Raw genomic sequence first — 9,764 nt, forward strand, 5'->3', positions numbered from 1 at the left:
TTCATTTGCACGTGAAGCAGCGTAGTTTGAACGTGGTTTTCCGCTTGAAGAGGCATGGTCCACGCACCGACGAATCGTGTGTAACGCACGAAGACTGGCCCGCGGCGCGCCGTCGCGGCCGGCTCCCCCCCCCCCCCCCCCCCCCCCCCCCATGCGGACCGTCAAGGCCGGGGCAATTGGAGCAGGAGGGGATGGGGAGGTGAGCGCGGACCGCGAGGGTGGTGTCGTCTCTTGTGAATGCGGGGCGACGCAGAAGTCGGACAAAGGTCCAGTGATCGCGTCTTGGGCTACTTAGTGATTGTTGTGCGGCTGGGGCGTATGGGTATATTGATAGTGTATCTGGCGAAAATGAAACGCCTAAACAACCTCATTTATGCCGATCTATCTGGAAAGCACAAAACGAGAGTACGAGATGGTTCGGGAACTGCATAAAAAAGCTGGTCAATCGTGCCCAGGATCCACGAATAACAGTGTACACCTCTGTGTGGCAGCTGTTGCACTAAACCTACTTAAGGCCTTGCAAGTCTCCCTGGGGACTACAGCACTGCAGAGATTGGATCAATCCATGACTTGTGGAATCAATCGGTAGGCCGATTGGACTGAATCAGACATTTTCACCAAAATATGGATAGGGACCGAACCGGTTTTCAAATCTGCAGGCTCACACAACCTCAACGGATTGAAAACCAATGAAATGGAATTTTCACAACTAATCTCACTTTGTTCCATGGAGACATCAACGCAAAATGAAGCTTAAAACCAATAAAATACAGTTTTTCAACTCCAAATAATGCATGCTACAAAACAGGCCGTATAGTACAAAACTCAGCCACATATTCCACAAACAAATGCCTGACAGACAGATCGCATTGACAAACTCATATAAAAAAACGCCACACATATATGCCACTGTGGAAGACTAAAGCTCTCATTCCTTGCAAGGTAAGTACAATTCCTGATAATCCAATAACCTATCGAATCACAGCATAGCTACCATTCCCCCGATCTTGTCAGCAATCCCTTTTAGCCCCAGTGCGCGGCATTGCATAGTTGGTAACGTAAGCAGGAGCTCGTTTTGCTGGTGCAAAGCGCGTCACAGTGTTTTGAAATTCAAGCCAGTGTTTGAGAAATATCAAAAAGATTAACCATATGTCAATGCTGTAGTTAATGCTTATTTCGTCAGTCATCCAAATTTATGAGTTTAAAACCAGCTTCCATTCAGTACGCTGTTTCAGCTGATCAATTTCCAGGCGTTTAACCCGAACAAAGATTGTTGCATCCTCACAGATAACTTTTTACTCACTCCCCTGATGAGTGCATCTCAAAGGATGAGCATGCTGGCCTCTTAAACCAGGGGCCAAAGGATCCAAAGGGACCAGGGACCAAAAGCAAGTTAACTGCAGTTAGCTGCTTAACGTGAGCTGGGTACTCTTTGCATCCAGCCAAAATCTGTGGCACTAGATAGGTAATTATTGATTTGTGTCCTTTCTTTTCTTCTCTCACTTGGATAAACTATGCACGAACTAGACGCCAACAATACATTTGCAGTCGTGTCATTCTCCCGTCATGGTTTAGGAGGTACAAGAGACTACACGAAGAGTTGAACGTGGCTGTACATGCCACTCAAGACCGTCCACCGATACCTCAAATGAATATTTGGTAAAATTTGAAGTCCCGAGCCTTAAGCAAGTGGCTCACATTTATACGATATGTTAGAGCACCAGCGGTCATGGCAGATGTCGGATGAAGACGAAATGCACCTAACTTCCTCACTCAGTTTTGAGAGCGTGGGATAATTCTAAACTGTGTATGTTGCAGTCACGGCACACAAGAGACGTTACACATTTTGATTAAAAAGTCACGCCATCTAATAAGGTGTTGACGGCACTTATTTAGCGTGCTGAAAACAACAAAACACAGATAGAAAGTGATGTACCACTGCCAGTTTGTCTGGCAAAGATCGTTTGCAATTATCTAAAGGTGGCTTCATGCATCTGCACGATGCACGGTTGGAAACACCAATATGTTTCGTAGTTATTTCCGGCATGAGCAAAAAGGAAGATCTGGTAGCATCTTCAGTTTATAGGGGTTCAAGAATGGTCTAACTGTTTATTTTCCGGGATGATAGGGTACTGCAGACACTTCCCAGTGAACAGTGGCGCGTGGATGATAATCTTGAGACAGCCGGTGATCTAGCGGGAAATAATTATCGCAGCTGAGGTTGTTTCATCAGTTGGTGTGTTAAAGGACGGATACGCATCTGGAGTATGATATATGTGGTGAGAGGGTCGTTTGAGTTAGTCAGAAGGTGTTCTAGATGAGCGCCGTCTTGCGCTTGTGAACTGCGTGCCGCGGAAACTGTTGAGTGAAATGTGTAGGTATGTTGCACCAAACCCGGAGTCTGAAAGTGTTAGATCATGTGCTCATGTCTTTATGTTATTGTAACCAGAATCGGCTTCAGCCTCTGTGATGTAATGATACTTGTGAATCAATTACCAAAATAAGTATGACATGTATTGCGATGCGCCTTTTTATTCTGGTCTTCATGCAAAATTGCATTCCCAACAGTCCAAAAGCTGTGTTCGGTATCCTGGCACCCACTGGTTTATAACAACTTTCGTACTTTTTCCAAAGAAAATCAACGAATAGCGTAACTTTAAGACCCCGCACAGATCAAATTGTCTGTGCAAATTGTAGAGGTCCTTAATTTTGAAGCGGTTTCGCACGGATGCGCTTCTAACCTTTCTTTGTCAGTCCAACCCGATCCAGATGGATTGAGAAATCAAGGAGAGTCGGATTGGCGGGCGGACTGGATCCGTCGGACCGGCCCGACTGGGCTGGAAAAGATACTGAAAATTTAATCCGTCAAGTGCTCTACTGGGGACAATAACGCAGAACCTCTTGCGGAACCGAAATGCGAATTATCCAGCTCTCGGTGCCAGCGAGGAAGCTCAACGAGCTCTGACTTTAATGACGCGGATATCGCTGGGAAAATATTGAAGTCTGTTTTGGAGGGTCTTGAATAAACACCAGCGCATCAAAGTGAGACCTACATTTCTGGATGTTGTGTGATTCGTCTTTTGACATTCATCTCCGTTCTTCGAAAACTTTAAGTCGGTAAGGTAGGGAGGTGGACACAATACGCCTAGCAGATTGTTTCATAAAACTACATTGCATGCATGCACATTAAGTCTTACCTGCGGAAAGCTCAAGGTTCAAAATCCGACATCAGCTCGAAGGCTATAGCAGATAACAAATTGCCTTGCTACCAAATTTCCAAAAGATCCAACAACACCATAAACTGGGTGTTCAATGAAATGAGATAGGTAAAACAACATGACAGACCTTGCTGGGCTCCCAAATGACACCAGCACCACATCAACAGTTAAGACATGTTAAGCAATAGTTTTGGTTCAATGTCATTGCTTGGTACCTTGAGTGAATCATGGTTACATCATGAATCATGTTTATAAATATTTAATATTTTATATTTTATATTCCATGTATTGATGGATATCAGATTAATATTCACAACTATGTGACGTGCAGCAGCGTGATTATAACCTTCAACGTTGAAATTCAGCGATCTCTTCGTCTACTGTGTGCATAAAACATATCATGTGTGTGTATGTGAGCGGGTGCCTATGCAGAGACTAGAAAGTGAACACACTGTGAGATGCGAATGGTTGACGCTTTTTTCAAAATCATCATTGTCAGCTCAGATTTTGTTCAGAGGCGCTATCAAACTGGATAACCTCAAACAATGTTTATCAGACAGTACAACTAAGTATAGAGCAAACAACATAATACCATGCATAATAGTACGCTAATGCTCATTAAATGTGCGCTAACAAGAACACAGCCCTTCATAAAAATGCGCTTAATCAGATGATAGCACACTTAACTAAACTAGCCCTACAGGGGCGCAGTTTCTTAGTTAGTTGGGGGTAGGTGGGCTCCCAACTCCGAAAAGGAAGAAGATTAGATCTCGGGAAAAGTACGTCAAGTGTAATTTGAAGGTAACTTAATCCGCTTTCCTCGCTGAGCCCTCCCCCCCCCCCCATCTCCCATGCACTTTGCAACACTCCATCCCTCTAGCCCTACATCTACCTATAGGCATGGTCCTCCAATTACCTGAAAGGCACCACACACAAATTAAACGGGATTATGCATTTGGGTTCAAACCTCTAGCACGCATTGCGCCAGCTATACCAGCGGCCTTCCACCCGGAAGTGGATGGTTCTCTCAGCGCCAGGAAGCCTCGGATGAATTCTTTTCTTGCGTTTGCTTCAGCGTCATCCGTGGCTCCCTGGAGCTGTAGTTCTAGAATCCTCAAGCGACTAGCCTCCTGGATCGGCACGGCTTCCTCATGCTTCTGCCAGGGGCACCCTCCATAGTAAATCCTTACAACCAAGAGCCGTACAGCGCCTCACAGAAGCTAACAATTCACTTCTCACGATGCGAGCATATCCAAGTCGATAGCACAACCAGAGCGATAGCACAACCAGCAGTATATTACATGCTGGTACACACGGACTTGCAGTGAGCCTGAAGTTCCCCTCCGCGTGGCCAACATTCGACACCACCCGTCTCAAATGGCACGACGATTTAAAGCGTGGCGCGGCGGTCGGATCACATGTGTCGCAAAGTGCTGAGGCGAACCGCCATCCTCACGACTACAAATAAGTCAAATTACTTGGTGCTTTATGCCGTTTAGTATCTGAGGGGAATCCAGGCTGAAAAAATCTGTGAAAAGCACTCATCTGGCGGTCATAGGAAAACACTGTGTCACCACTGATCTGTGACGTCAGCTCTGATATAGTATATTTTGTAGTGTATTTCTGTGACCTGCTAGAAACTATCCAGAGTCAAACTACTAAATTTGGAGGCATTTGGCGCCTTACCTTGCTTATATCAACGCTCCGATATGTTCTGTAGAAGCTCACGCTGTAAGTGTAGACGAGTGCACACCAATACCAAGGTTTGGGTGCCGTCTGACGGGGTCTGTTGTGAAGTGATTAAATTTTGCCATTTTGTCACCAAAGACTTCACAAAAGTGCATATTCTATTACTGATTACATCTGGTAAATCGGAACCCTTTTTCACCTCCGGAGTCGGTTCATAAATTGCTTGCTTGTTTCTTCCACAGCATGATTTGCATTAATCGTGTAACGGTCATGGAGCCATACGATGAAGTACATTGAAAACATGCTGCACAACATGCGTCGTTCAACCGCGTCAGGAATCAGACGTAGAAAAGGGCGACGACCGGTTTGTCAAGAAAGCGGCGCACCGATTTACGAATGGGCCGTGACAGGTACCACGACTGTGCGACCGCAATCCGAGCGTTTCGGCGGCGAGCGCGGAAAGCTGTCCTGCAAAGTTATCGTGTTGCGGCCTTGGAAATACTCAGCAGTGTTGAGAAACAATGGATATGTCTCCATAACTGCCAGATACAAAAGGTGCGTGGTGTACATGTTTTATTTCACCATTCATGACACATGTCCGTCCCGGTGGCCCAGTTGGTTAGAGCGCCTGCATTGCGATCCACCCACCCGTGGCGGGGCGGGTTCGAGTCGCTTTAGGGCGCTCGCTATTTGCCCTTGGCAGGTGTGGCCTGCGGCCGGTGGCAGCGGTCGCGCTAAAGGTCATTTGACGTCAGAGGGCAGGACGGACCGTGCCGACCATTGCGGCACGTAAAGCTTTCGCCAGTAAATTCTGCCGTTGCCTGGAATTGCGCGATCGGATGGTGGGGGTCAGAGCTCACACAACAAGCACTGCTTAACGTGAGCGTTGATCCCAGAAATCCATCCATTCCAAGGGCTCGGACCAAATTGAAAAAAACATGCCGGGTGAAAGACATCGGTAGAAAGGCACCTAGATTCTTGATTGGGAAACAACTGGAATACCTACCAGATCTTCCAAACGCTGAAGTACCCACCGATCACGTCAATCAGTCCAGGCGTCTTGAATAATTGTTTCTTCATTATTTGCTGCTGAGTTTGATCCTGTGGCAATGCATCTGTCGTGTCAAAAGTCAGAACCAAAGCTGAGCCTCCCGGGCCCCGTTCTGGATGGAAAAAGTGCCGCCAAATGCTCCGCCCCTTCAGGTGACAACCCGTGACGCTAAACAGCTAAGTCATCTACGTGACGGAAAACGCTTCTGGTGATAGCAACGGCACACAGTGGCCTTTGAGAGCTCGGGTCCGTCGCCAACAAGCAGATAAAAGGCTCCTGGCAAATGTAAGACTCCCTCAATGAACCTAGAGATTAAGACAACGGTTTAATTGGCTGGTTAAGGTCGATATCAATGCTGTCTTTAACGGGAGCTTCACAAAGTCAACATCAACGTCCTATAGCTATGACGAGTTTGCACCAAATGCCACGGTGTGATTGCATGGTACCTCCTACACGCCTTTCACCAAATGCCAGTTAAAACATCATTCCATTCGCTTCTCGAACAATGCCAAGCTCCACTAACGTTCGCACAATATCTCACCAGCACCTCACATGCATCTGGCATCCTCCATTGTCAAGGGTCACGCAGGCCAATGGTTTCTGGAAAAGCGTGAAATGAGTGAGCAGAACGGGCGCGTGATTTGGATTTGAATTTTATTTAGGGTAGTGAATGGGGGGGGGGGGCGGAGCACGGTGCCGCCAAGTGGTCTACACCACATATAAAGCGATTTCATCAGAATTTCTAACCGACGCACGTCAAAGTTAGAATTTACGCCACAGATTGACGAAAATCACGGCTACATGCCTCATTTCCATCGCGAACTAAGCGAAGCGTCAAGAACAAACACCGCGAACAAACGAGTAGCCATGACTAGTGTTATCACGTTTCGTGTTATTTCCAATACCAGTGGACGGGCATCTAAACCTATCACCCTGGCTGCCAAAGGGACGCTGTTGTGAATATCTTCGCGATTATTATAACAAAGTCTTAAGCTCCCCACTCCGCTCCCGCGCGTGCCCCAATTTGATGCCCGCAACCATTTTTGCAACCAACGAAATTCGCTTCATATTTGACCTTTATGTATGTTGCCCAAAGTAGTCCCAGTAACTGGATGTATACAAATTGTTATCTTTCTGAATGTGGAGTCTCCAAGCTTTTCAGTCTATGTTCCTTCCAAAGACAACCCCTGCTGCTCCTTAACTCTTTGTTTTCCGAAGTGTGTTTGTGCCGATTTGAACGTAATGAATTGACTGTTCTTTCCGATCTGCTTTTATCTTTCTCAATCCTCACATTACAACATTTAACTGGAGCATGCTGCATACATCATCTTTGCCATGAGGTGGTCAGCCATGTGCTGTCGCTTTGTGGTGCCCATACACTGCACTTGCAGGTTCTGTATGCTGGAAAGCAACAGCGCACCTATGTCGCTCCGTTCCACAGGATCTGCCCCGTGGGGCTCTGCAGGCACTATGTCATCCCCTGCCCCATGCTCATGATGCACAACGCTATGATTGACGCATGGTGCAATGATTAATGCAATGATAACGTCCGCTACATTGCCCATATTTTTCACTTCTACATGTTTTAGTTGCTGCACTTTGTTTTTCAGCATGCTAATAGCACGTTCAATTTTGACACGTGTTTTTTGTATGGTCTGTTTAAGTGACACTGAGTGGGGCTGGGGTGATCGTTGTCTCGGGAAGGGGTGCTGATCTGCGGGAAAGGGGAAACTCTTGTCCTCGATGAGGTGTGCGTTAGATGGGAGAAGCTGCCGCCGATGCTCTCTGAGGTTGCGGCAGACGGGGGCCTTCACCGAAAAAAATACGAGAATCGTCGGCGGATCGCGGAACCCTGCAAGCACATCAGTGAGTGCGCCGCAGTGATCACAATCAGCCAGTAGATGTACTGTTTGGTGATGCTCGTCGGTATTATGAGCAGCTGCTATCTCCTTGCTGGGTGCATCCATGAAGAGAAAGGACCCGATGATGGCTGCCAGGGCAATACAACACCGGGTACTCCAAAGTTTTGACTAGTAGGTATCGACACATACTATAAGTATCCCATAATCGGGATTAACACCAGATTTAAGATGTTCCACCAAAAGTTGGCAGTGCTGTGCTAGCGGCATCTTTGGTTTGTTTGTGGCGATTAAGTGTTATCGCATTTCTCACTCGCAAGGCGCTTGAATTGTGGTGCGGTATGGGGGATGGTGGTTGGAGGATCAGGCTGTGTTTAAGTAATTTCAGATGCCTCTAGGCTAATCAGATGTATGTTGTTCTTTGCCAAGTCACGTTATGTCTCAGTTTACATATAACGACTCATTTAAACATTCTGCGGCAAAACTGATAATATAATGATTCAGTTACTGCACAACTTGCCAGTTGTGAATGTTGTGGCCTAGGCTACCAGCTGTTGAATGCTTGTGGAGCACTGCATACGAAGTGATTGGCCAAGGCGTGTCAGGTATATTTATGTTGGAGCTAAGGGTCTTGTTATTTTTTAATATACGAATATTGAGATTGTTGTCTGATTAGCATTTCAATATTCCACATAAACATTGATAACCTTTGTCCACAGTGGCGTTACCACCCATGAAATGGGCCAACCAGTAATTATGTCAGTTCAGCACAGCTGTGTGATTGCATTAGATGTGTTTATTGGGACATGAAAAGCACTATAATGTAATGGAAATGTTTGGTATGATGCAATGTTGTGCACATACCGATATGACATTTCACCAAAGAAGTTATCTGCCTGCACTGTTTAGAGAAGGTCATCTGATGTCGAAAATTGGCCGAGTTTTCCGGTATAATTCAACTTATGTGGAATTATAGGTTATGTTATTTTCCAGATCAGAAGAATCAATGTGTGTGGCATATTGGTGGACTGTGCTGAGGGTGACCCTACCTCACCTCCACCTAACGTGTGTTTCTCATTGTGTCTGGAGACCTCATTTTGATTTAAGGCTATTCAAAGTTGGAGTTTTGTGTCTTTCCTTCAAAAGTCCAGCCAATGTCATCAAATAATGCCCAAAGCAGGTGATCATGATGTGATAGTCGCTTTTACCTTAGTTTGTTTTGTAATATTTTAGCAACAATATGAGAAGGACAAGCCACCATTTGCTAGTGCATTTCAACATTGTTGGAGGAGGCCACCATCACAAAAGGCAATCGCTCCATGCAACTGCATGCAGCATAAACCTGGCATTGAACAATACCCTGTGCTTGGTAAATGTATCCAATGTAAGCAGCAAATGTTGTAGTTAATGTATTTAATAGGTGCAGTGGTTTGTGTTGTACCTGAAATGTACAGTTGGTCAGCAAGATAAATCATCTTTATGATTTATGCTAAGTCTCATGCTGAAATAATTAGATCATATAGGATACAGGGCTATCAAATTAATTTCAACATTATAGAATGTCTGCTTGTGCAAGGGAAGTTTTCAGATTCGTGACATTTATAGAAAGTTATGTTTTGTGTCAAATATTGCGATATTCTGAATGCTAGTTGTGACCCTATCCTCAGCACTGTATGTTACGCAACAGCATTGCATAATTTATATCAACACAATTTTCTCGTAATAATATGAGTAAATGTTGAGTACAAGGTGGTATATAAATATTATATCAATACAACATGTTGCATTCATATAAAAATGTGCATAACTGGGGCATGGTTTGGGGTAATCTGAGGTCCATTGATAGTTTTTACTGCCTTGAGCCAAGGCTGCATATGTTTCAGACACTGATGCACTTTCTAAATCTGTCTAAGCTGCCCATTTCACTTCAGCTGCTTAGGTGTACCT

This window comes from Pollicipes pollicipes, unplaced genomic scaffold, assembly GCF_011947565.3.
Source record: "Pollicipes pollicipes isolate AB1234 unplaced genomic scaffold, Ppol_2.1 Scaffold_4002;HRSCAF=4701_pilon_pilon_pilon, whole genome shotgun sequence".
NCBI lineage: Eukaryota > Metazoa > Arthropoda > Thecostraca > Pollicipedomorpha > Pollicipedidae > Pollicipes > Pollicipes pollicipes.